Below are 26,469 nucleotides of genomic sequence, written 5' to 3' on the forward strand. Positions count from 1 at the left end.
AATATGCATATTGCATATTTTGCATATTGTGTATATTTTATGCAAATATTTCATATTTTGGCATATTTGTATAAAAGTTTGCATAAAGTGCATAAAAGTTCAGATTTTTATACTGTATTTGAAAATTTTTAAACATACCAATTTATTTCAATTCTTGTATAAAATTTTGTAGTCATTTTAATCAAGAAATGATCTAAGTACGTAATCTCTACAGGTACAAAACATTTACAATTTCAAAGAAGATCAATTTAAGTAGCCCTCAACATTCTTAAAAAGTCTCGGTCACTGAGGCATTCAGTTATTGGATAATCGCTAAGGGTTCGCTCATTTGCATTTTATGATCTAATCCCCAAATCTATCTACAATTTATTGTATCTTAACAGCAGGTAAACGGCTAATAGTTTTGCTCCTAATTTAGGGATTTTCCAAAATCTCCCAGTTTATTGAATTAGGTACCTAAACATTTCTAATTTGATGCTCAGATCTGTAAATCATTTTTGTTTTGATATTCAAAGCGTAAACACTCATTGTGCGTAACAAAAAGGAAGATTGTGATTTTATAATGCCTAAAACAACCAGTGTTTCAACTTGGATTAAACCTTATAAAGAGCTGTCTATGGATATGGGAAAAATCTACTGTTCAGTCTGTGGCAAAATTGTAAGTATCTAATATTTTCTATTAAATATCTAATAATCATAAAGGGTGTTTCCAAATGACACTTACAACGTTTGACTGTAGATACTTCTCGAAAAATTGAACAAAACGATATAGTTAATGAGGGGTCAAACTTATTTACTTTTCGAGATACAGGGTGTTAAAATTAAAAAAAATTAAATTCTTTTAGTTAATAACAATAATAACTTTAAAACCAATAAACGTATTTACTTGAAATTTAGTACTCGTAGGTTGTTTTTAAATGAAAAATAGCTTCATTTAGTGAGAAAAAATTGTCCATGGTACAATACAATGGTGTGTATTTAGAAAAATTTTTCACCTTTACTTTTTTTTATGAAGTCAGCTATTCTAAAACACAATTATTTTTATTGTAATTGAATTAACAAAAAAAAACTTTTGTTGAATTTTAAAATAAGTTATATGATGTACTAATGGTTAGTAACAAAAACTAATTTGTGGATTAATACTGCATTTAAAACACTTAGCGAGTGTTTTTTTCCCAAACCAGTTATTTGATTAACCAAAAACACCTTGTATATTTTTATATTTTAAAGGTTGGGTTAAAATAAAGGTTTTTATTTTTATTTATAGATAGCATGTGAGAAGAAATTTCAGATAGACCAACATGTGAGAACTGCTTCACACATTGCAAAAAAAGGAAAAATAGGAGGAAAACATCAAACTTCAATGGCTAAATGTTTCCAATCTACTTCAAAAAAATTAGATGAGCAAGAAACTTTTAATGAAGACTTGTGTCGCGCATTAGTGTCTGCAAACATACCGCTTTCAAAATTAGCAAATGTAAATTTTAGTTCGTTTCTAAAAAAATATTGCAAACTTAATGTTCCAAGTGATCGGTCTCTAAGAAGAAATAATGTGAACGGGCTATACTCGTCGGTGTTAATTAATATTAAGGAAGAAATTGCAGATAATTATTTTTACATATCTGTAGACGAAACCACTGATTCCTCAGGAAAGTATATTGCTCATTTATTGATTGGTGTTCTTAAAGAAGATACCTTACCAAAATCTCATCTTATTTCATGCCAGAAACTTGAGAAAACAAATGCTTTAACAATTTCGTGTTTTATACAAGAAACATTAGCAACTTTTTTTCTTCCGACAACTATTCCTTCTAATAAATTACTGCTTATTTTATCGGATGCTGCTCCTTATATGGTGAAAGCAGGACAAAATTTAAAAATATTTTTCCCAGATTTAATACATGTTACTTGTGTAGCGCATGGATTAAACAGAGTTGCAGAGGAAATACGAAAAAAATTTCCTCTTGTAAATACCATGATATCCAGTGTCAAAAAAGTATTTCTTAAATCTCCTATAAGAATTCAACTTTATAAAGAAATGCTACCTAACATTCCTCTTCCACCACAACCTATTTTAACGCGATGGGGAACATGGTTAGAAGCAGCTAATTTTTATGCAGATCATTTTGTTAAAATAAAGAACATAATTGATACGTTAACAGATGAAAGTTCCCAATCTCTTTTGGATTCTAAACAAACTTTTCAGAGTAACTTGCTTCAACAAGAACTTTCATTTATAAAATCAAATTTTAGTTTTGTTCAAAAAACAATTACTCAGAATCACCAAAACTGTCATTGTTCGAAAGTGCAGCATTAATAAAAGAATTTGCGTCATGTTGTCGGAACGTTAGAGGTAATATTGGAAAAGATATTTTAAAAAAATTTAAAGCTACTATGGAAAAAAATAAAGGTTACCATATTCTTTCTGAAGTAGTCAGTGTTCTAGCTGGAAATATTTCGGAAACAATTAATTTAGAACCAAATGTTTTGGTTAGTTTGAAAAATGCTCCCGTTACATCAGTTGATGTTAAACGAAGTTTTTCCATATATAAATATATGTACTCAGACAGAAGCCACAAGTTTTTGTTAGAAAATTTTGAACACCACTTGGTCATTTATTGTTACCATAATTCTAAATAAGTTTATTCATACTTAAAAATGATGTAGTTACTTAAAATAAATGTAAATCTTAATGAATAGTAGGAAATATTTAGTTATGTACACTTTTTTTTTAAATAAAATTGTTACTATTTTACGATTTTTTTATTTATTTGTATGCATATTTTGTAAAATATTTGCATATTTTCGGGTAAACACGTGCATATTTATGCGCATATTTTCTACATTTTTATTTGCATATTTGCCGAAGTCTAATCATAACCATTGTTGACAACTATTTGTTTTATGATGTTGAGTTCTTTATTAAAGGAGTCAATAGACATAGGTATTGAATATAGTCTGTGGATGAAACTTCTAAAAGCAGCTAATTTGTGTGATAGAGGGTGATTGGAGAAAGAATGAATGACATGATCAGTTTGGGTAGGCTTGCGGAAGATACCAAAGTCAAATTGATTGTTGAGTCTGGTAATAGATAAATCTTGAAAATTGATGGCTTGGGAAGATTCTAGTTCCATGGTAAATTTGATATTTGGATGGATTTGATTGATTTTAAGAAGTAGTTGTTGTGCTGAGTTATGATTACTTGACATGAAGACTAAACAGTCATCAACATAACGGAACCAGTGTAAAATTTCAAGATTTTTTATGATGTGGTTGGATTCTAAATGATCCATAAAGACATCAGCCAGGAAGGGGGATAAACAACTGCCCATTGCTAAACCATCAGGTTGTCTATAAAATTTGTTGTTGAATTGGAAGAAATCTTGAGATAGACATAATTCAAGGATATCCAATATCGATGAAATGATGTTGGACTGAATCGACTTGTTTACTAGGAGTGTTTTTACCAGACTAAGAGTTTCAAGTTTGGGCACTGAAGTAAATACATTGCTAACATTAAAAGAAAGCATAGTAATGTCAGGATTGAGACTAATGAGTTGAAGTTTATCAACCAATTGATATGAATTTTCTTACAGTAAACTGTGGAGTAAAATTAATTAGATTTTTTAAAGTATTATGTATGAATTTAGATAAAATAGACACTGGAGTGTTAATGAAGCTGACAACGATACGAATGGAAATTCCAACTTTATGTATCTTGGGTAAGCCATATAGCCTTGGAATGAGAGGGTTACCAGGTATTTTGTTATAGGGAGCATCATGATTGGAAAGAAATTCAGAATGTTTTTTGACATGATCTTTGAGTTTGGATATAAATCTCTTAGAAGGATCAGTTGGTATAAGAGAGAAGTGATTGTCATCTAGAAAAGAAGAGACTTTATTGTCATATGAATCACGGTCTAGAATAACCAAACAATTACCTTTATCAGCCTTAGAAAAAATTAAGTTGTGTCTTGAAATTTTATGTTTGATTGATTTAAGGGTCTTAAGCTGTGATTGTGTTTTTTGGAAGGAAAAGTTATGAGAAAAAGAAGGGTTTAGGGTATCTGAAAAGTTTGATGTTGAAGAAATCTTGTTTTTAAATTTATTAATGTAACGGTAACAGGAGTTTCTCATTGAAGTTCTTTGGGAAAGAGATGATGAAAGGTTTTGGATTACTATGTCTGTCTCAATGGATAGACTCTCAAGATCATGTAAAGACAAATCTTTAGGAACTGAGTGTTTGAGACCATAGTTTAGAAGTTTAATCTCATCTTCTGTAAAGTTGATATCAGTGAGGTTCTTTATTCTAGGATGAAATTTAAATTCCGAAAATTTTTTGTTATTATTTCTTTCATGAGAAGTGTTATATATGAGTCCGGCAGCGAAATAAGAGACACTGTGGAAAAGACTAGGGGTCGATGGTGAGGTTAGGTGATGGAACGCCGTGAGTCTACGGATCCATCCATAATGTATGTAACCACTGTATCTTTTAATAAATAGTTTTGTTCAATAGTCGGTGTTTTTATTGATTATTAACACTTTTTGTCTTGGGTAATTGGTGCAGGAAATGAATTAGAAATGACTTACAAGCTCAACAAAAACGTGTCTTTTTATTTCCACGTGTTCTTAATGCAACGGCTTGTACATGACTCTCGCGCATCGATCGAACAACAAATGCTCGATCGAAGCGACCTCGCCCAAAATGCCCAATGTTGGCAGAAAGCAACGTTGCCAGATCGATTTGAAAATTAAAACAAAATAGAAATTATTAGAGAATATGAACATGTCCCCCGCCTTGAAAGAGGGAAGCTTTCAAAGAAAAACATTATAACTGGTAAATATTAAAGAATAAAAATAAAATAGATAATTTCTTAACTTAAAGGTCCTCAAGACTAATGATTTAAAATATAAAGTAAAAATGTTCAGTTCACAAAAACAAGTGTCATTGTATTTATCACTCAGTCTGTAAATTTTTGTCCAGCGGTAATCGACAAATCTTGGGAAATGCCCTTCTCACCAGGCCCTGTTCTGTCTTGATTACAGCAACTCTGCATACGTCATCGGGTCCTTTGATCACGTCCTCTATTCTTCCAAGCTTCCACTTCATCGGAGGAAGGTTATCATCTTTGATTAAAACTAAGGCTTCCCTCCTCAATGAATCATAATGCTGCTTCCATTTTGTACGAGCCTGGAGTTCACTGACATACTCCTTACTCCAGCGATTCCATAGATGCTGCTTAAGTTGTGACAGATGCTGGAATACAGTCAATCGATTATAAGGTGTATTAACAAAGTTTTTCTCGGGAACACTGCTGCCAGCTCGTCCAATTAAGAAATGTGAGGGGGTGAGTGGAGTAAGGTCGTGAGGTGAATCGGAGATAGGAGAAAGAGGTCTAGAGTTTAATATGGCCTCGACCTGCGTCAACAATGTAGTTAGCTGTTCAAAGGTAAACGAAGCTCCCTTAGTGACGCGACGTAAGTGGTGCTTAATGCTTTTAACCCCGGCTTCCCATAAACCACCAAAATGTGGTCCATAGGGAGGATTAAATTTCCAATTTATATTGTCTTTATGACAACTTTCGGATATTTCATTTTCATTTTGAGATAAAAATCGACCTAATTGACAAAGTTCGTTACTAGCCGCTATAAAATTGGAACCATTATCACTTAATACTTGAGAGGGCATTCCTCTTCTAGCAACGAAACGTTTTAATGCCAACAAAAAATATTCTTTACTTAAATCACAAACTAATTCGATGTGAATCGCTTTTGTGACCGCGCAAATAAATAAACAGATATATGCCTTGGAAATTTTACATCCGCGGCCTGTGCGACTTTTTATTAATAAGGGACCTGCATAGTCAACGCCAGTTACTTCAAACGGTAGTCGCGAACTTAATCGATCTTTTGGTAAGGCGGCCATAATAGGTTTAGTTATTTGAGGCTTAAATCTGAAACAAGACAGGCACTTTCTTACAATTGATTTGACTAACAGCCGACCACCAATAGGCCAAAAAATATCGCGAATTGTCGCAAGCATCAGCTGAGGCCCTGCATGCAATAAATCAAGATGAGTTTGGCTAGCAATTAAAAACATTAAATGTGATTTAGAATGTAAAATTAAAGGATGTTTTTTCTCGAATGCAAATTTCGAATTACTCAACCTACCACCAACCCTTAGAAAACCGAATTCGTCTATAAATGGATTTAAACTTAGGAGACAACTATTTGTTTTTAACGGTTTGTTGGTGCGCAAATTTGTAATGTCCGCTTTAAAATAGATATCTTGATCAATTTTGATGAGAACATCAAACGCATGTTTTATTTCAACGGTACTTATATAATTTGTTTTAAAACGCAAGTGATTATCTTTTAACTTAGAATTTTTAAGAAATCTTATCACCCATGCCGTTACTCTCTTTAATTTATCCAAATTGGAGTATTTGTTTATAATAAAATCGTCCACTATCGCCGTGAAAGCAATACGGTCATCCATTTTCTTGATATCAGGTAACTTTTGATCTGATATTTGCTTTTTAGGCCAACGATCTTCATTGTCCGTGAGCCAAGACGGTCCATACCACCATAAATTATTATTTAAAAGCGATGATGGTGTACTTCCTCTTGATATAATGTCAGCTGGATTTTGATTGGAGCTAACATGCTTCCAACAATCCGAACTAGTCGAGTCTTGAATCTCAGAAACTCTGTTGCTTACAAAAGTTTTAAATTTATTGGGAGGTGATTTTAGCCATCCCAGTACGATCGTAGAATCGGACCAAAAAATACAACGAGAGAAATTAACTCTCAAAGACGTTCTCACCCTTTTTGATAATCTGGCTAATAGTAAAGCAGCAGAAAGTTCAAGTCGGGGGATAGATATGGTTTTCAATGGAGCTACTTTAGATTTTGCGCACAATAGGTGAGAAAATATCTGACCTTCTGCATTTACTGACCTGATATAAACGCATGCGCCGTACGCTGTTTCCGATGCATCAGCAAAACCATGCATTTCCAAATATGCCGCATTCTCACACATAGCGTGTCTTTGAATACGAAGCTCATTTAATACAGGCAAATCAGATCTAAACTGAGAATAGGAAGTGTATATACTTGACGGGACAGATTCGTCCCAAGACAGCTTTTCCAACCAAAGCGATTGTAATATCACCTTGGCCTTTAATATGCAAGGAGCTAAAAGCCCTAACGGATCGAACACCTGCGATACCTCTGATAATATTATTCTTTTGGTAATTTTAGGAGTATAAAAACTATCATTGATCTTATAAATTAATTGATCTGAATTTGGGCTCCACGTAATACCTAATGTTTTAGCATTTTCATTTTCCCCGAAATTTATAAATAATGAGTCCACTTCGTCGGATTCTACGTACTTTAGCACATCATTATTATTTGAATAAAATTTCCTCAACTCAAAACAACCCTGTTTTAAAATATTCGAAACTCCTTTGCAGATACAGGCTGCTTCCTCAACACTGTCCGCTCCGCTCAACAAATCATCTACATAAAAGTCAGATCTTATTATATTCGCCAGTTTAGGATTTTTAGATTCATTTTCAGCCGCTAATTGAAATAGACATCGAATAACTAGATACGACGCTGCCGCAGTGCCGTATGTCACAGTCTTTAATTCGTACACATTTATTGGATCATTTGAATTTTCGCGGTACAATATCCGCTGTAAACTTCTTTGGTCTGGAATTACTAATACCTGGCGGTACATTTTAGCAATATCAGCCGAAAAAACATATTTATATTGTCTAAAACGCAGAAGAATAGAAAAAAGTTCATCTTGTAATGTGGGACCGACGTATTGCAAATTATTTAATGAGTAGCCCGACGAGGAAGGACATGAAGCGTCGAACACAACACGTATTTTTGAAGTAAGACTATCTTGTCGAATAACTGCGCGATGTGGCATATAGTACGATACATTCCCGGTGTCCAGGTTTTCTACCTTTTTCATGTGTCCTAAATTCAGGTATTCCTGTATAAATTCGTTGTATAATTTTTTAAGTTCTGGTTTTGAATTTAATTTTCGCTTTAAGTTCAAGAATCTTTTGTACGCTATGGTATAAGACTCTCCTAATCTTTCAATATTTTCTTTGAATGGTAACTTGACTATAAACCTTCCGTCACTATCGCGTTTAAAATGATCTACGAAATGCTTTTCACATTTGTATTCGTCCACCGTGTAGACCCGATTTGATTCCACTTCCTCAATTTCCCAGAAACGACTCAAAGTTTTATTAACATTAACTTCATCACTTTTCAAAATCAAATTACAAGACACATTGTTGGTTTTTTGAGCAATAGGACCTGATATTATCCATCCAAATTTAGTTTTTTGCATTAAAGGTTTGTTCGGACCCAACGAAATTTGTCCAATACAAATTAGAGTCCAAAACATATCCGATCCGATGATCATTTGAATTTTATCAGATTTGAAAAATGATGGATCGGCTAGTTTTAAATGACTAGGGATTTTTAGATCTGCCACGTTAACATCGGACACTGGTAAGTGATGAGATATTTTGTCAATAACGAAAAAATGGTTCTTGAATTGAAAGGCATTATGAATAGCCTGAACTTGTAACTCACATTTTGCAGTAATATTAGTTGAAATACCATTTATGCCCGTCACTATAATGTCTGTTGGTATATTCTCCAAATGGAGGCCATTAAATAAGTCTTTTGAAATAAAGCTGGATTGAGCACCTGAGTCAAGTAAAAGCCCTCACAGTATGAGATCTGTTGTATTTATCGAATAGTTGGACGAGCACAGTAGATAAAAAAACGTGTTCAATAGAACTGTAGGCTGATAAAGCTACCTCAGTTGATTGCGCAGGCGCACAATCCACGATTGCACTATTTTGTGTAGGATAATTAGATTGCGAATTGACATTACGTTGTTCTAAATGCAAAAGAGTATTATGTTTTGATCCGCATTTCGTACAATTACCCCGTCGACAAAATTTACTAGTGTGTCCTCCTTTTAAACAATTAATGCATAGCTTCATGAACCTAGCCTTATCAATGCGATCTCTAATAGTTAGCTTTAGAAAATCATTGCAATTTTGAATATAATGTTCTTTTTTACAAAAGACGCATTTTGGAGCATTTCGTTCACCCCCCGTAACAATAAATCCGCGAGTACTGTTATTTACCGATTTTCTTTTATCTGGATGAGTTTCATTTACCATTTCTAATAAATCAGCTCGTGATTTTATGAATTCTTTGAAATCTTCAAAGGTGTGCCTTTCTCCATTCTTTTTAAAACTTTCCCATTCACGTAGGGTTATTGAATCGAGTTTAGTTGAGATTAAATATATAAGTAGTGTACCCATTCACTAGTTGGTTGGTTTAATTGCTCAAGAGCCCTCAAATTCTTTGTAATAATATCTAATAATTTGCGAAGAGATACAGCTGATTCTTTAACGACCGGTTCACAATTGAATAGAGATTTAACGTGATTATGTATTAACAGCTGGTCGTTATCGTACCGTTCAGAAAGTGCCTTCCAAGCCACGTCATAATTAGCGGTGGAAATTTCCAACGACTGAATAATATCAGTTGCCACACCTTCCAAAGACGCCCGTAAATAATGAAATTTTTGTATAGGACTTATATTGTTATTTTCGTGAATTAGACTTTTATAGGTGTCCCTAAATTCGAGCCACGTCTGATATGAACCGGAAAATTTAGGTAAATTTATTGTCGGTAATTTTATTGCCGTGCCTTGATCAAAGTTTTGAATTTGTGAATTGTTAAGGGAAGAACTAGATACATCGACGGTTTCAAAATCTAAAATAATTTTTCTGCCTTTAGCTATATAAGTATAATATGTCGTTTCAAACGTTTCCCTTTCTATTAACTGGATTTGAAACTCTTCTTCGTCTTCCGTATCTAATTCGATTCGCGATTGTATTATTTCAAATTCCGATTTAAGCGATTCTATGTCTAAACGCCGCGCTTTTAATTGAATTATTTCTAACTCACTAATTTCTTTTTCGGATAATGTATTCAGATATTTAATAAAAATTGTTAGTTTACTTTTAAGCACACCTCGTTTTTTAGTATCAGACATTATGATTAACTTAAAATTGTTACAAATCGAAGCAGTAAAAAACTATAGACTATATAAAGAAAAGTTTAAGGAAAGTGATTGAAAAGGAACTCACATTTATTGAACTTGTAGATAACTTCAACTTCTGGTTGCACCAATGTGTTGTCTCTTCCACTGGGCCGGTAAATTTACACAACCGGGAACGAACACTATTGTTTAACTAACCGTTACGAAATTTTCCACTGAGTCCTGTTATAGACCGGGATTTAACACTATTTTTTTTTTACGAATTAGTTAACCACGCTCTGCTACCAATGTTTTTATTGATTATTAACACTTTTTGTCTTGGGTAATTGGTGCAGGAAATGAATTAGAAATGACTTACAAGCTCAACAAAAACGTGCCTTGTTATTTCCACGTGTTCTTAATGCAACGGCTTGTACATGACTCTCGCGCATCGATCGAACAACAAATGCTCGATCGAAGCGACCTCGCCCAAAATGCCCAATGTTGGCAGAAAGCAACGTTGCCAGATCGATTTGAAAATTAAAACAAAATAGAAATTATTAGAGAATATGAACAGTCGGTGCCTCATTAAATACATAACATATTTGGCGACGAGTCACAGAAAGAATCCACGCAAAAGTCGAAAAATGTCGTTAATTGGATACATTGAGCAGTTCAATCCTGCGAAAAGTGATATCACCTCTTATATAGAGAGACTTGAGCAGTTGTTTATATGTAATGTAGTGGAAAAAGACAAGGAAGTTCCATTATTGATTTCTTTAATTGGCAGAGAGACTTACAGTGTCTTAAAAGACTTATTAGCACCAGAGGTACCAAGTTCAAAAACATTTGAGGAGTTAAAAAGAGTTCTGATTGAACATTATAGTCCAAAGCGGTTAGTTATCGCTGAAAGGTATAAATTTTACAATACAAATCAAGAGCCTCAGGAGGATATTAAAAGTTTTGTGTCAAAACTGAAAAGTGTTGCTCAATATTGTAAATTTGGGCAATTTTTGAAAGAATGTCTCAGAGACAGGTTTGTATGTGGTGTACGATCAGTCCAAATAAGACGTAAACTCCTGGCAGAAGACAACATTTCCTTTGAAAGAGCTTATGAGATAGCCTTGTCAATAGAACTTACAGAAGGTCAAGTTAGAAGGATGGAACAGGAAAATGTAGCGGCAATAGAAGGAAAGTTAGATAAAGTAATGTTCAGAAAGAGGAAAGCTACAGTGAAGAAAGATGATGGCCATCAAACTGGTAGAAGTAATGTCCAACCCAAGTCATGCTTTAGATGTGGTAGAAAACATGACTCATCAAAATGTCCAGCCAAAGCATGGCAATGTTTCAGTTGTAAGAAAGTGGGACATACAAGTGCAGTATGTCGTTCGAAAGTTAGTTTGTTAGAAGAAGATGATATACAGGCTGAAATTGAGGAGGAAAATTCATTATTTCTAGGTTTCTTGTCTTCATTGGAACCTGAAAATTCAGCTCCAGAGAAAATAGTATTAGAAGTAGAAGGTAATTCAATTTTATTTGACATTGATACAGGTGCATGTCGTACAGTAATTCATATAAAGGACTTTAAAAAGTTTTTATCAGCTTTAAATATTTATTCTGTTAAGTATTGTTTAAAGGTATTAACTGGCGAGGGAGTAAAAATTGTGGGAGAAACTGATGTATTAGTAAAACATAAAAACAATACTATAAAATTACCTATTGCCATTTTAGAAAGTAAACATAATTTTACTCCACTGTTGGGTAGGAATTGGTTAAATGTATTGCATCCTAATTGGAGACAAATAGTTAACTGTTCATATAATGAATTTGTTAGTCAGCTGGAATTGGAAAACCTTGAAACTTCAAGTTTAATTTCACAATTAAAAAGGGAATTTAAATCAGATTTTGATGAGAATAATAATTCATTCATTAAGGGTTTTGAAATTGATTTAAAATTAAAAGAAAATGCGCAACCCATTTTTCATATGGCCTATGATATGCCATTTGCCCTAAAAGATAAAGTTGAATTGGAAATAAAAAAACTAGTGGAGTTAGGAATTTTAGAAAAAGTCAGTTACAGTAACTGGGCTAGTCCCATAGTAGTAGTTCCAAAAAAATTGTCTGAGGAACTAAGAATTTGTGTAGATTTTAAAAAAACATTAAACAAAGTCTTAGATAGTGATAATTGCGCATTACCATTACCAGAAAATATCTTCGCATGTCTAAGCAGACATAAATACTTTACGGTTTTAGATTTAAAAGGTGCTTATCAACAGCTAAAGGTCAGTAAAAATACACAAAAAATCTTAGTAATAAACACCCATATAGGTTTGCTTGCCTTCACTAGACTAACTTATGGTATCAGCTCTGCACCAGGTATTTTTCAGTCGGTGATGGATAGTATTTTGGCAGGGGTACAAAATACTAAATGTTACTTAGATGATATTCTAGTATATGGTGAGTCACTTATAGATTGTTATGAGAATGTCAGAAAAGTGTTGAAACGTTTACATAACTATGATGTAAAAATTAATGTAAATAAGTGTAAATTTGTCGAAACTAAAGTAGAATTTTTAGGTCATATTATAGATGCCAAAGGAATACATCCTACTGAAGAAAAAATACTAGCAATTAACTCAGCTCCAACACCAAAGAATACAACTGAATTAAAGTCATATTTAGGTTTGCTAAACTACTATGGAAAGTTTATCCCGATGTTGTCTTCCAAATTAAAACCATTATACAAACTGTCAAAATAATATTAATTTCAGTAGTAGCTGGTCACCTGAATGTGATAAAGTATTTCAAGAAAGTAAAAAGTGGTTAACATCTAATAGTGTTATTACTCATTATGATCCATCTCTTCCAATTTATGTCACATGTGATGCAAGTAGTTATGGTGTCGGTTGTGTCTTAAGTCATAAAATTGGTCATGTAGAGAAACCTGTCATGTTTGCATCAAGTACACTGTCTAGTACAGAAAAAAAGTATAGTAATTTGGAAAGGAAAGCCCTTGCTTTTATGTTTGCTTTAAATAAATTTCATAAATATCTTTATGCTCGTAAATTTATACTGATTACAGATCATCAGCCATTACAGTTTATCTTTGGAAAAAATAAAGGAATTCCAATTTCAGCGGCTGCAAGAATTACAAGATGGGCTATCACGCTGTCAGGTTATCAGTACGATATTCAGTACAAAAAGGGGGCAGCAATTAACAATGCTGATAGTTTATCACGTTTACCCTGTAGTGATAATACAAAAATTACAGACTATTTGTATTCTTTTAGTTTGGTAGATCAAATGCCTTTAAACGCTTGTCATATTGCAAATGAAACAAACAAAGATTTGTTGTTATTAAAAGTAAAGATTTCATTTTATCAGGTTGGCCTAGGAAAGTGAGTGATGAATCTTTGAAACCATACTTTAAACGTAGAAATGAATTGTCAATTGAACAAAATTGTATCCTAGTGGGAAATAGAGTAGTTATTCCAAATCAATTACAAGATAAGGTGTTAGACTTATTTCACGAACAACATAATGGTATTGTTCGTACTAAAATGTTGGTACGTTCATATTGTTGGTGGCCAAATGTGAATGAACATATTGAAAAATTCATATCATGTTGTAATGTATGTCAACAATGTCAAAATTTCACAAATTCAAGCAAGGAATTATGTCCGTGGCCGTCTGCACCACACAACTTTTACAGAGTATATATAGATTTCTTTGTTAAATTTAAGTACACATTTTTAATTTTAATCGATCAGAAATCAAAATGGTTAGATGTAAAATTAATGTCAAATGGTACAGAGGCATCAGAAACTATATCAAAATTAAGAGATATGTTTACTGTAATTATTCTTCCTGTCGAATTAGTCTCAGACAATGGACCTCCTTTCAATTCCAGTGAATTTGTGGCATTTTGTCAAGCAAATGGAATTAAACCATTGAAGACACCTCCATATCACCCTCAAAGTAATGGTGCTGCGGAGCGTAGTGTTCAAATAGTAAAGAAAAATTTGGAAAAAGCCCTGTTGACTATTAAGAGAGAGATTAATAAACGATTGGTTATTCAGAAAATTCAAAACTTTTTGTTCTCTTATAGAACAACTCCTACAACAGCTACAGGGATTTCTCCAAGTGAAAGTATTTTTAAAGTGCGTCCTAGAACTAGATTTAATATGTTGAAACCTTCTTGTCATAATAGTAAGCATGCATCTATCCCAATTAAAAATGGGCATACATGGTATAAAGTAAATGAAAGTGTCTATATTAAAAACAATCAAACAAAATTATGGCAGAAAGGAAAGATTATGAAAATTTTAAGTTACTGTACTTATCTAGTATGTAGTAATGGTGTAAGAAAATTTACACACGCAAATGATATGAGAAAAGACAGAGGTGAAGATAGAATCCCAGATTCTAACGAAGCTCAAGCAGATCCATCCATAATGTATGTTTGTAACCACTGTATCTTTTAATAAATAGTTTTGTACAATAGTCGGTGCCTCATTAAATACATAACAAGAAGCATGATCCTGCAAAGTTTTAACCCTGATAAGATTTATAAGTTTATTGTTTAATCTATTGAATTTAAGTGAATTAGCAGAATCTACTTTGTCATGTACATCTGTCAAAAAATTGTTAATATTAATGAATCCGAAAATTTCGAGCAGAGTCATACATTACCTTAAATTTACAGTTGATAACATTAAGTTTACTATAATGTGCACATATCTCGTTCTTCAAAAGTTTTATCTGCAGTGAAGTCCTGATGTTGGGTGGTACATTCTTAGATGTCCTGACAATACTGAAGGCTGGAAAAACTTTGAATTTGAGACATTGGTGAATAAACCATATATCTAACTTTAAGTTGTTTCTTTGTGTTGCTAGCCGCAAATATTGAAGAGCCAAATTGACCATAGTGTCATTAATATAAAAATTAATGGGAAAATCCTAGTAGTTGGCTGTATACCATCGTTTAAAAAAACATACAGAAGTTAAAACATTTCACCATTGTATTTAGGTATATAAAATAAACATGTAGTTAAAACTTTTACAAGTGTCGTCAAAATTTATACAGTAGCAGCATAACGTTTTCGATCTAATCAGATCATCTTCAGTGCCTTATGTACTTGAAGCTAACAATGAAATTAGATTTCTATGACATCCATATATGGGTTACATCTTTCCAAACTTAAATTATGTGTTGACTCTAGGTCGATGACAATGGATAAATTAATACTTGAGGAACTACATGTCTCTCTGCTTGGTTTTTAACACGTGGTTCTTGTCAGTTAAGACGACACAGACCAACTGGCTGAGGTGACAAGAATATAATTTAAGAAGACAGCTAAACATGACAAAGTATTGGTGTGTTCCGCGACTAATGTAATTATTAAAAATTATAAAATTTTTTTTATGTTGTTATAATAATACCTAGTATCTTGCTAATGAACCTTTAATTAAAATGGAATCTGTTTAAATGATAGAAATTTTATTTCCCTTTAAATCTGCACATCTCTATTATTGAAAAAACAACAAGTAAGTTATTAAGTTAGTGGAGTTAATGTTTGAGGTTGAATCTATGACATCATAAGTGGTTTGAAAATTGATAGATATGGAAAATGAAAAAAAATTGATGTGGTACTATCTACATATTAGTGTAAGAATGATAGAGATAAGTATAGGTATAAATGAAATGATTAAGTTGGAATCAATGAAATTGAAGTTAAAAATTTTTATATATTTAAATTTGGGTAATGGTGGTTGCCTAAGAACAGTAAGCGACCTCGTGTCTAAGTCTCTGAGAGTTTAAAATTGTTTTTCTTTTATTATTAATTGGTAAAATGAATAAGCTATTAAAATTTTTGAGATAATATGATAACAGGATATGATATTCTAACTATAATTATATTGTAGTTTTGATGGTGTTAATATAATATTGCCATATTGTGAAGTATGTTAAAATGAGTATAAATGCAGTTGAGAAAGAATGAATGAGAGTATTAATATAGGAAGGAGGAAATGTAAAATGTTGGTTGAGTAATGTACAGCAGCAAGAATAAATTGGATACTTTGTTGTTGTGAACTGCATGGACAAAGTTAAATAATTAAGTATGTGAATGGAAAACCAGACAAAATGATATGTGTGTGAATAAGTATTAGAGAAAGAATGAAATAATAGAGACTATAAAATATGTTGAGTTAACTGTGAGGGGATTAGATTGACTTGTGTAATATAGGTGGTAATGGGGTCCACAGACTAAAAGTGTCAAAAGGATGTGCGATTTTTAAAAAATTTAGAGATTAAAGATGAAGAATTATGGTGGAAAAAAATAAAAAGACAAGTAAGGTGACCCTAAGAAGGTTGTCGACGGAGCGCGTTGTTGTGAACAGAGTTTAACCCTTTCCCTGTCCTGTGCATTGCATGTGATACACAGGGATTAGTTTTAAAACGTCGTAGATTATTTATTGATTAGAAAAATGTATATAAATTCTTAATTTTTATCACAAAAAAAATTTCTAAAAATATTTCTATGACTAAAAAATAATAAGCAAAAATTCAAATTATTTTTCGTGATTTCCATTGAAACATGGTAGGCAAAATGGTTTCTCGCAAATCCTACATTCCATAGATACTTGTTTTGCTTCTTTCAGAGCTCTTTTACGATTGTGTTCTAGACTTTTGAAGTGGCTAGAATGGGCTTTTTTATTTTCTGCTTGGTATCGATTTCAAGTAAAGATTCCGCTAAACATTTGGTAAATGGAGCTAGTGGCATTGCTTTATTACTATAAAATTTTTTATATAAGACTCAACTATTTACAACTGCAATACTAATACATTCAAAAAGGACTTTCCTATACCATTTGACACTTTTACGAGCAGGACTGTAGTAAGAAATAATTTGATCTGAAAAGTCTATGCCAACTTTAATCCTATTATAGTCCAAAACTAAAGTAGGTTTTCTAATTATTTCACCTTTACGATTTCTTCTCTCAGTTTCCTTCATGTCAGATCCATGGAACGTTGAAACCATGTAAATTGTTTTCTTATCTTGATACTTGAATAGTCGAATTTCGTTAGTATTGATTGCACCTATAATTTGTCCTTTGTCTAGTTTCCCTGTTTTGACTTCATTTGGGACGATTAACCCTCATTGTTCCACAGTATTGTGTGTTTCTATTTTTCAAAAAAGTAGCTAATGAAATACTGCTGTACCAGTTGTCTGCTACAAGAGTGCGACCTTTGTCAAGTAATGGCTCAGATAAAGAAACAACAACAGATCCGGGGTGGTCTAATCCAGGTAATATTGTAGACGTACACTGGCCGCTGTGAATGGAGAAATTCCATAATATATATCCTGACATCTCGCATAGCTTAAATAATTTTACTCCATATTTATGAGACTTACCGGGATTATATTGTCGAAATAGTAGTCTTCCTCGGTGAGAAATCATAGTTTCATCGACACTTATTTCTTCCCCAGGGGTATAGATCTCTTGAATTTTTAAAATAAAAAACTTCATAAAAGCATCTAGTTTGTATAATCTATTAAGGGTTCTGCTGTTAAATTATCACAAACGTGCCAGTTTTTCAGTATCAAAGAGAATCTGTTGTAGCTCATTCCAATTTGGTGAAACATTGAAAGGTAAAATAGATTGTCTCGTCGCCAATAATCTTCTATGTTCGGGTATTGGATAAGTCCAGTTACAAGCAGAATACCTATAAATTTTTTCATCTCGCATAATGTTACATCGACCCATTTCTTCATTCTAGAGGACCTTATTAGTGTATGTGCTGCCATGTATTGCAGCGCATAACGATTTGTTTCAGTAACCATCAAACTGAGGATTTCATCGTCAAAGACTTGTTGGAATATATCAACAGGATTTACTACATTTCCATCTGTAATTATAATTCTCTTTTGTAAACCGGAATTTCCACTCTCACTCTCTCCTGAAAGTTTGTACTCCATTCAGGGATAGGTTGTGTTGGTGATGGTGATAGACGTAATTGAATGTCTTCTTCGGAAGATGAACTTGTTGCTGAAGAATCATTTGAACATTCAGAAGGCACATACTCGTCACTTGAATCACTAAAATTTTCTGGATTATGACTTTCACTCTCTTCATTAGACATTAGAGAATAAATTAATAAACTAATAATAAAACAAATACACAATAATTTTAAGTAATGTGAATCACATAATAATACTCACATCGTATGAAGTATGAGAAAGAAACAATTATAAAATTGCTTAGCGTATCACATGTAATGCACGTTTTTTTGTGCTCAGTATTTATCGTCTATTACCCACAACACTGACACAGTTGGGAATTTCAACCGCCAGAGCCTGCATATCCCCACACAAGGATCTACAGACCGAGCGTGTCTTATAAAATCCACGGCTTCGCGCAATCGTACTTGAGACACTGTGTCCGATGTTTGGTTGTTGATTCTGTTTGAATATTTGCGTATAACTAGTATTCTGTGGTGTGAATACTTTTAAGTGTGGTTTTTGACCGTTGTGAAATATTATAAATTTAGTTTTGTATTTATAATTTATATATATATAATTTTTGTGTTTTTTTTTGAGTAAGTAGAAAATGAATCGTTGTACTAAGTGTAACATAAACTTTTCGAAATCTTCAAACTTAACGGCACATGTAAAAAGGAAACATCCAGGTAATATATCATTTTATTCTCTAATTTATCCTCTAATTTAATGCATTATCCTTATACAACAATTTTTTTTAGATATGCTACATATACTAGTGCCAAAGGACATTAAATAAAGTAAATCTACTGTGCCTTGCGTAGAATGTAATAAAAACTTTGCAAATCTGAGCAATCTTAGACCTTAGACTTCATGTGAAAAGGCAGCATTCAGGTAGGTATAACGTCTAACCAATAGCAATACACTAAGTCAATCATAGCCAAACATAATAATTATATACATGTTTTTTCTTTTTCAGATAAATTAGACGAAATAGCACCTGTTCATCCGGTTCTGAAATATCAGGTTCAGTTTTCAATGAAACAAAAATCTCTCTTAAGAGAATTGTGACTATGTAAAATACCTGCCTAATATGTTAATTAGTAATAAGAAAGTCAAATAGGCAAAACCAGCTTATTCAAATTATAGCTATAGCCTTTTGTTAAAGGATTTCAATTTATTATCCCTAACATTTGTGAAAGTTCTTAAGATATTTATATTTTCAGATTAGAAATTGTTAGTGGGACATCAGGTAACAATTAAAAGGTCTTTAGAAAATAAAATTTTTATTTAAACTTATATACTGAATGCAATCTATCTGTTGGTTGAATGGTATTTGCGAAAAAAATATCCTATGCATAGTCCAGGTTTTTTTTGTCACAATCAGCACACTCGTAAATTGTGTTTTTTTCTATTTTTATTGATGGAACATATTCTACATCGTTTCCTGTCACGTACTGGTTATATTTCAATATTGTTAATGGTCTGACAACATTCCATCCTCTCTTGGTTGTATGTTCAGTCAAAGAATTGGCAAATTCAGATTATCCTTTTTACCTCCTCGTAGATTCGCCACTGACTACCCAACGCTTAGCTACTCATCATCATCATACAATTTGTATTATCTTATCAAAAAACCAAGCATTTGCAAGAAAATTGCACTTTCATATAAAAAAAACGAGTTATTTATCTCGTACTTTTTTTAAGCAAGGTGCAATATTTAATTACTTAATATTATTATTAATATAAAAAAACAATATTAAAAGCTTTAATAAAATTAGCAATATTAAAAAATTTAATATATTATACATTACTTATAATATTAATATGAATGAGTGGAAACGATTACATTTAAATTTGGCAAATTGTAACACCAGTCTACTATCACAGTTCACGAAATCACAAGTACGATTGCGCGAAGCCGTGGATTTTATAAGACACGCTCGGTCTGTAGATCCTTGTTATCCCCACCGCGTTGAAGACGTACGAGCGCGCACCGAAAATCGGTTAGATTGCCAATGGGTTAATGAATCTATGCCAGATCGAGAGGCAGAAGAATAGATAAAGCTATCGTAGTCGAACTTAGATCTGATGAGGGCTCTATAGACTCTTAATAAAATAGTTTCATCGGCACCTTATTGAAGATAGATGAGGGTTTTAAGAACGTTCAACATTTTAAAACATTTGGTTTTAAGTTCAGAGATTTGATCCTTCCAATTTAATCTGAAGTCAAATATCAAACCGAAAATTTTACATTAATTAACAGAAAGTGAAGAATTGTTAAATAAAATTACGGGTAAGGGACTGGAAATCCTTCTGGAAAATTTTATTTATTTGGTTTTGCTGGAGAGAGTAATAATCCTAGATCGTTATATTTACCTTGAAGTAGATTTACTGCACTTTGTATAAGTTTACATTTGGTGGGGACAGATTTACCATGGCAGTAAATAATTAGATCATAAGCGTATTAAACATATTTGATGGGAGCAGGAAAGGACTTACAAATTTCGTTGATTGCAACAATGAATAGAGTTGAACTTAATACAGATCGTTGATTGACACCTTGATTTTGAGGAAAAAATTGAAAAAGTTTACCATTGTCGAGGACTTTAAAGGTTCTTCCAGTTAGAAAGTTTTTTAAAAATATGAAAATACTACCATCTAAATTATAGTTGGGCATTTTGTCAATAATTGATTTTCTGGAGATTGAATCAAATGCCTCTTCAATGTCAAATATAGTTGCTACGACATCTTGTTGATTATTGATTGCTTGAGAAATATGTGTTTGAAGAAGAACAAGGTTATCAAGAGTATACCGATTACGTCGGAAGCCGGATTGGAAGGATATCCTTCAAAGTTTTTAAGTTTTGCTTGATAGTTGATTTTAAAATTTGTTTCTTGAAGACAAAAGATGTTGGGAACTGAATGTTATTAAATTTTAAAGATGATATAAGTGAAAGGTGAGAAAAACTATTGAGAAAGAACGGATGAGTGACCATCATTAGGAAGCAGTTGTTCTGTGAGATCTTTTTGATCGGGATAACTTTAGCTTAATTTTATTTAACAGGCGTGTTGTACGATTTTTTAGTGATCTATCTTTAATCTTAGTATAAATTAGTGCAAAATTTTTCACTAACCAGGTATGTCAGTGGAAAATTCACTGGCTTCAGTTAGAGGGTCGTTGGTGCCAAAGGAATTTTCGAGGAATGCAATAGGTTGAGGTTCATTGAGTGAAAAAGATTCTTGGATGTCTTCATACAGTTTACACTAGATTGTTTTTCCATATTTGACGAGTTAATTTAAATTGGAGAGAGGTTGTAGGAACGGACACTATTTTGGTTATTGGGATATGACTCTGCAATATGTCCAACCTGTTTGCAAAGAAAGCATTCTAGTTTATCAGTTAAAATCAATATTCTGTAAATTAAGTTTTCAAAAGAAATGGAAGTCGATGTTTGCAGAGAAAAATCACCACTGTTGGGTAAAATATAAGTTATGTGGAGAAAACTCAAAACATAAGCTTATTCATTATCAGGTGATTTACATTTAACGTAAGAAACAGGAGAGGTAAGTGTTAATCCTAGATCCTGGAGTACTTTTTCAATTATAGGGTTAGAAATGGACGGGCTTACATTAGAAATTAATATTCTTTTGGTAGGTGAAATAAGTCTGCGTATTTAAATTATTAGTAATGTTTTGGAGATTCTAGATGCGAAGTGTACGTTTTTGGGAGCAACACTACTACCTGTTGTTTTAATGTAATCGTACAGTATTGGATAGAGAAGGTATGATAATTTCATGGTTTCGAGAAGGCACAGGGGGTGTAGGTAATTTTACAGAGGTAGCAGCTGCACAAGATCTGGGTGCATGAGTATTATTTGTAAGTGAAGTTGAGTTTGACATGTTGTTGTGATGGTGGTTACCAAAACCACAAGCAACTGGTTAAATTAGTTAGCAAGCAAAAGGTTAAATAAACGTAAATGTCAGCTCCGATCACAGTCTGTAACTCAGTGACAGGCCTATTAAATTCTAAACCAAATATGCAAATCAAAATAATATTTACCTGGTTTTGTACTTTTTTCAATTACATTTTTAAAGATGATAAAAACTCGTATTAAATTGCTATTAACTTAACGACCTGTACTCGATGAAGAACAACACGTGAATCATCAAACATTTAAATATAAATAAATCGTTATTTATTATAGAATGTGTAAAAATAAAATATACACAATTTTGGTATGTATCTTTCCAATAAATAAATGTTCATTCTGTTACCATTGTTTAAAAAAGAATTCCTTTTTTAAACAATGCTGTTACGATTTGAACCCGATTCTCCGTTATGGAAGATCAATTTACTTTCTACTGGACCAAAAGCCTTCGTCTTGATGTCTTATTTCAATATAATATTACAAAATAATCGACAAGTTATTATATTCAATTTAATTATTAATAATTAATTAATTTTTTTTTAATTTTCAAATTTTTAATCTTTAACAGCGTATCAGAAAAGCAAACAAAAAGCAGAAGGTTGCTGATCAGCATAGGCATTTTTAAGAAAAGTGTAAATTTGATTATTTTCTCACTTTTGTCAAAGATAAAGCCTTATCATTGTGCTGTGTGCTTAATATGCTGAGAGACTGTGTCAACGTTAAAATAACATAATATAAAAAGGCACTACGATACCTAACATGAAGAACAATAAAAAAACTTAACAAGACAACTTTGGATACATAACTTTTATATCAAATGAAGAAAAACTTGGAAAAATAACAGGCTACTTTTAAAATTCAAGCTGTTTTATTAAATGGGGCAGTAGAAGCTAGTTTTGTTAGTGTTTATCAAATATTGGTATAAAAATAAAGTCCTTTACGGATGGAGACTCATATCTGACTGCTGTTGCAAAAATAACATTTTTTCATAAAATAAATATTATCTTAAACATTAACTTGTCAAGATTCACAATTGCAAGCAGAATTGAAGACTTGTCGGAGAACATAACAACAACGCTTCGTGAACGCATTGCAAAATTCGAATACTGTTCTTTGGCACTTAATGAGTGTTGCAATATTAGCGATACAGCACAACTGGCTACATTTTTGCGTGGTATTGACACCAAATATAATATTACTGAAAAAATGTGTTCACTCATTCCAACTCAAGATACTACAACCGGCAAAGACCTGGGCAATGAACTAAAGTCTGTGTTGGAAAATTTTTTAATGTTATTTGAAAAGATTATTGGTATATCGACAGACGGATCACGAGCAATGTGATCTTTTCTTTGTACCTGTGTACAGCTGCACTTAGTCCTTTTGAATACTATCTATGTAGGAGCTTCTTGTAGTGGGGCGATACATCCAAAAGAGTTCTCAAGAAATGCAATAAGTTGCGTGGAATTGAGTGTAACATTAGTCGGATTATCTTTGTAAATCGTTTCTATAGCAGAAATACAATTAGGTTTCATTAAGTAATCCGATCTAAGATTAGATTTGTACCTTTTTTTGGCTGCATTGGGTGGCATCGAGAATATTGAAGGAGGAAAAGAAATTAATGGAGCAAGAATAACAGATGGAGAGAGAGAATAGTAGGAGCGTCAGGAGGACTATCAGTGGAGTGTCCTGTTTTTTATCCTATTGTCAATATATGTTTTGAATTAATATGACGAGGGATGGATATATCTATAATGGTAGTCGAGATGGGTGTGTGATTAACGGGGATGGACTCAATTACCGAAGATGGAAGTTCTTTTGATTAAGTTAAGGAGTCAGCTGAAAATAAAGAAGAGGTAGGAGCATTAGCTGCAATAAGTGTGGGATCTGGTGGACTGGAAACTTTGGGACAAGACTCCGCGGTACGACCCGTAAGCTTACAAAGAAAACCCTATAGTCTCTCAGAGGATAAAAATATTCTAAAGGGTGTATTTTCATGGTTAATTAGCAGAGAAGATTGCACTTGGAAGACCTCCTTGTCAGGAATTACAAATGTTGTCCTACGAAAACTCATGATATGTCATCATCATCATCATATAACGGGGGTCCTACGGCGATTGCCGCTTCCCGCATTTCAGCCTCCATCTTTTCCTATCTCTCCAATCTCCCTCTTCTAAGCCTCTAGATTGCATTGTTTTTGTAATTTCTCTTCTCCAGGAATTTGGTGGTCTTCCCCTTTTCCTTCTTTCTGGCGGAACATACATTAAGGCTTTCTTTGGCCACCGCTCCTGCTCCATTCTCATCACGTGACCATACCATTGTAATTGCCTTCCTTGTATTCTATCTGAAAGAGTATCTCTAATTCCTGTACGGTTTCGTATTTCCTCATTCCTGATTCTTTCCATTCTCGATACTCGACATGACCTTCTAAGATAATCCATTTCCACAACGTCTACTTTATCTCGTTCATTCTTTGTCATCGTCCAACATTCGGCACCATATGTGGTAATTGGTTCTACAATTGCTCTGTATACGCGAAGTTTGGTATGCATCTTTATTTTATTAGACCACAGTAATGAATTCAGTATTCGGATGCATATTTTCCCTTGGGTTATTCGGTTTTGTACATCTATCTTAACTCTGCCATCTGCTGATATGATGCTTCCTAGATATTTATACTGGTTGCAGCCTTTTATGACTGCGTTTTCAAGCCTCAGATCTGTGGTATTTCCTCCAATTTTTAAATATTCTGTTTTGCTTATGTTTACAGTAAGCCCCCATTTGGCATATTCCTCAAATAATTTTCGATTTATATAATTAATATCTTTCTCATCGGTTGCAACCATCACCTGATCATCTGCAAACAACAATGTATACAGAGTTTCTTGTCCCACTTCGATGCCCATAAATCTACATTTATTTCTCCAATTCCTCAATGCTTCTTGGACGTATATTTTAAAGAGTGTCGGTGACAAACAGCATCCTTGCTTTAGGCCTTTAGTGACTTTAAATTTATTTGAGGTTCTGGTTCCAATTTTTACACAACTAACTGCATTTTCGTACAATTTATATATCGCTCGGATATACGTCGAATCCAATCCGGACCTTTTGAGGACCTCAAACATTTTCTTTAACGGGACACTATCATATGCTTTCTCAAGGTCTATAAATACCAAATGGGTCTCTCTACTTCTTTCGACACGCTTTTCAATTATTTGTCGTAGGATAAATATATTATCAAGGCAGGATCTCCCGGTACGAAAGCCGCTTTGTTCTTCAATATCTTGTATCTGTCTTTCAACCCTCTTCTTTAATATTCTGCCGTACAACCGGCCCACAGAGCTCGTCACACTAATACCTCTATAATTGGAACAGTCTCTTTTATTCCCTCTCTTATATATGAAGCTTATATAAGATTTATTCCAATCTTTAGGGATTTCCTGGTCCCCACACATACATTTATTGTAAAGGTCTACTATTAATTCTAAAAGTGCAGTCGGCCCATATTTAACCAGCTCTATGGGAATGTCTCCAGGCCCTGCGGCTTTTCCGTTTTTAACCTCTTTTAAGGTTTCCGTCAATTCAGATAATGTTATTATAGGGATTTCCTGTCTTTCGTCTCTCTTGTCTATTAATTCCCTTATCTTTTCCCATCTGTACTCTACTCTATCCTCTTTCAGCAGTTTCGTATAATATTCTTCCCATTCATTTAACTTTATGAGAGAAATGTTGTCTTCATTTTTCTCATTTTTCCTAAACTGTTTTAATGTGCATGATAATGAACATTTAATGAACTCATGATATGTGCATATTGATTATCCGATGTTCCGATTATTTAGGGACTGTTCGATTAGTGAATGCGGGATGGAAGGACGTACATTTGAAATAAAGATTCATTTGGCCGGAAAAATAAGCCTGCAGATAAAATGTATTTTTTATTAGTGGATCAACGATGCCCGTATATGTGAGAAAAATGCAGATTCGATTATTCGAAAGGTGAGAAGCAAAAGTAATATTTTTTGTATAAACTATTTTACCAATTGCTTTAACATATTTAAATAAAACAGTATTCGAAATGGAGGGCATGACAATAGCTTGTTCCCTTTTAGGAATCGAAGGGGAAGGAGGCCTAGAGAGTGCGGCAGCGACATATGATTTTGGGTTGGAATTGGAGTTGTTTTGTGTAAATGTAGATAGTTAAGTGCTATTTATGATGTGTAATCCTGGTTACCAAGACCGCAAAACAATATGTAAGAGTACCTATTGGACCCTATCCCAAACTGAAAAGAAAGAAGAAAGGATCTCACCTATTTCTCGGGATTTTCACTGGTTTTGTTTAATTACACCAATATAGCCACAATTAAATTCGACTATTGAAATATTAAACCAAATATATTCGTTCCCTTATCACATTGTGAATAAAGTACTTCGCTTCATA

The 26,469-nt window shown here is 33.0% G+C and overlaps 1 protein-coding gene and 1 long non-coding RNA gene across 2 annotated transcripts in view; one reads left to right on the top strand and one right to left on the bottom strand.

The window, feature by feature from the left end:
- The window catches only part of LOC140452538 (uncharacterized), a 56,285-nt gene extending 45,669 nt beyond the window's left edge, over positions 1-10,616 (bottom strand). The window contains exon 1 of the long non-coding RNA XR_011952203.1: positions 10,206-10,616. This is a non-coding gene — a long non-coding RNA (uncharacterized lncRNA). The remainder of the gene's footprint in view (positions 1-10,205) is intronic.
- LOC140452329 (membrane-associated tyrosine- and threonine-specific cdc2-inhibitory kinase wee-1.1-like) overlaps positions 1-26,469 on the top strand; it is a 173,330-nt gene that overhangs the window by 56,432 nt on the left and 90,429 nt on the right. The gene's annotated exons all lie outside the window — the stretch shown is intronic.

Source organism: Diabrotica undecimpunctata, chromosome 10, assembly GCF_040954645.1.
Source record: "Diabrotica undecimpunctata isolate CICGRU chromosome 10, icDiaUnde3, whole genome shotgun sequence".
Lineage (NCBI taxonomy): Eukaryota > Metazoa > Arthropoda > Insecta > Coleoptera > Chrysomelidae > Diabrotica > Diabrotica undecimpunctata.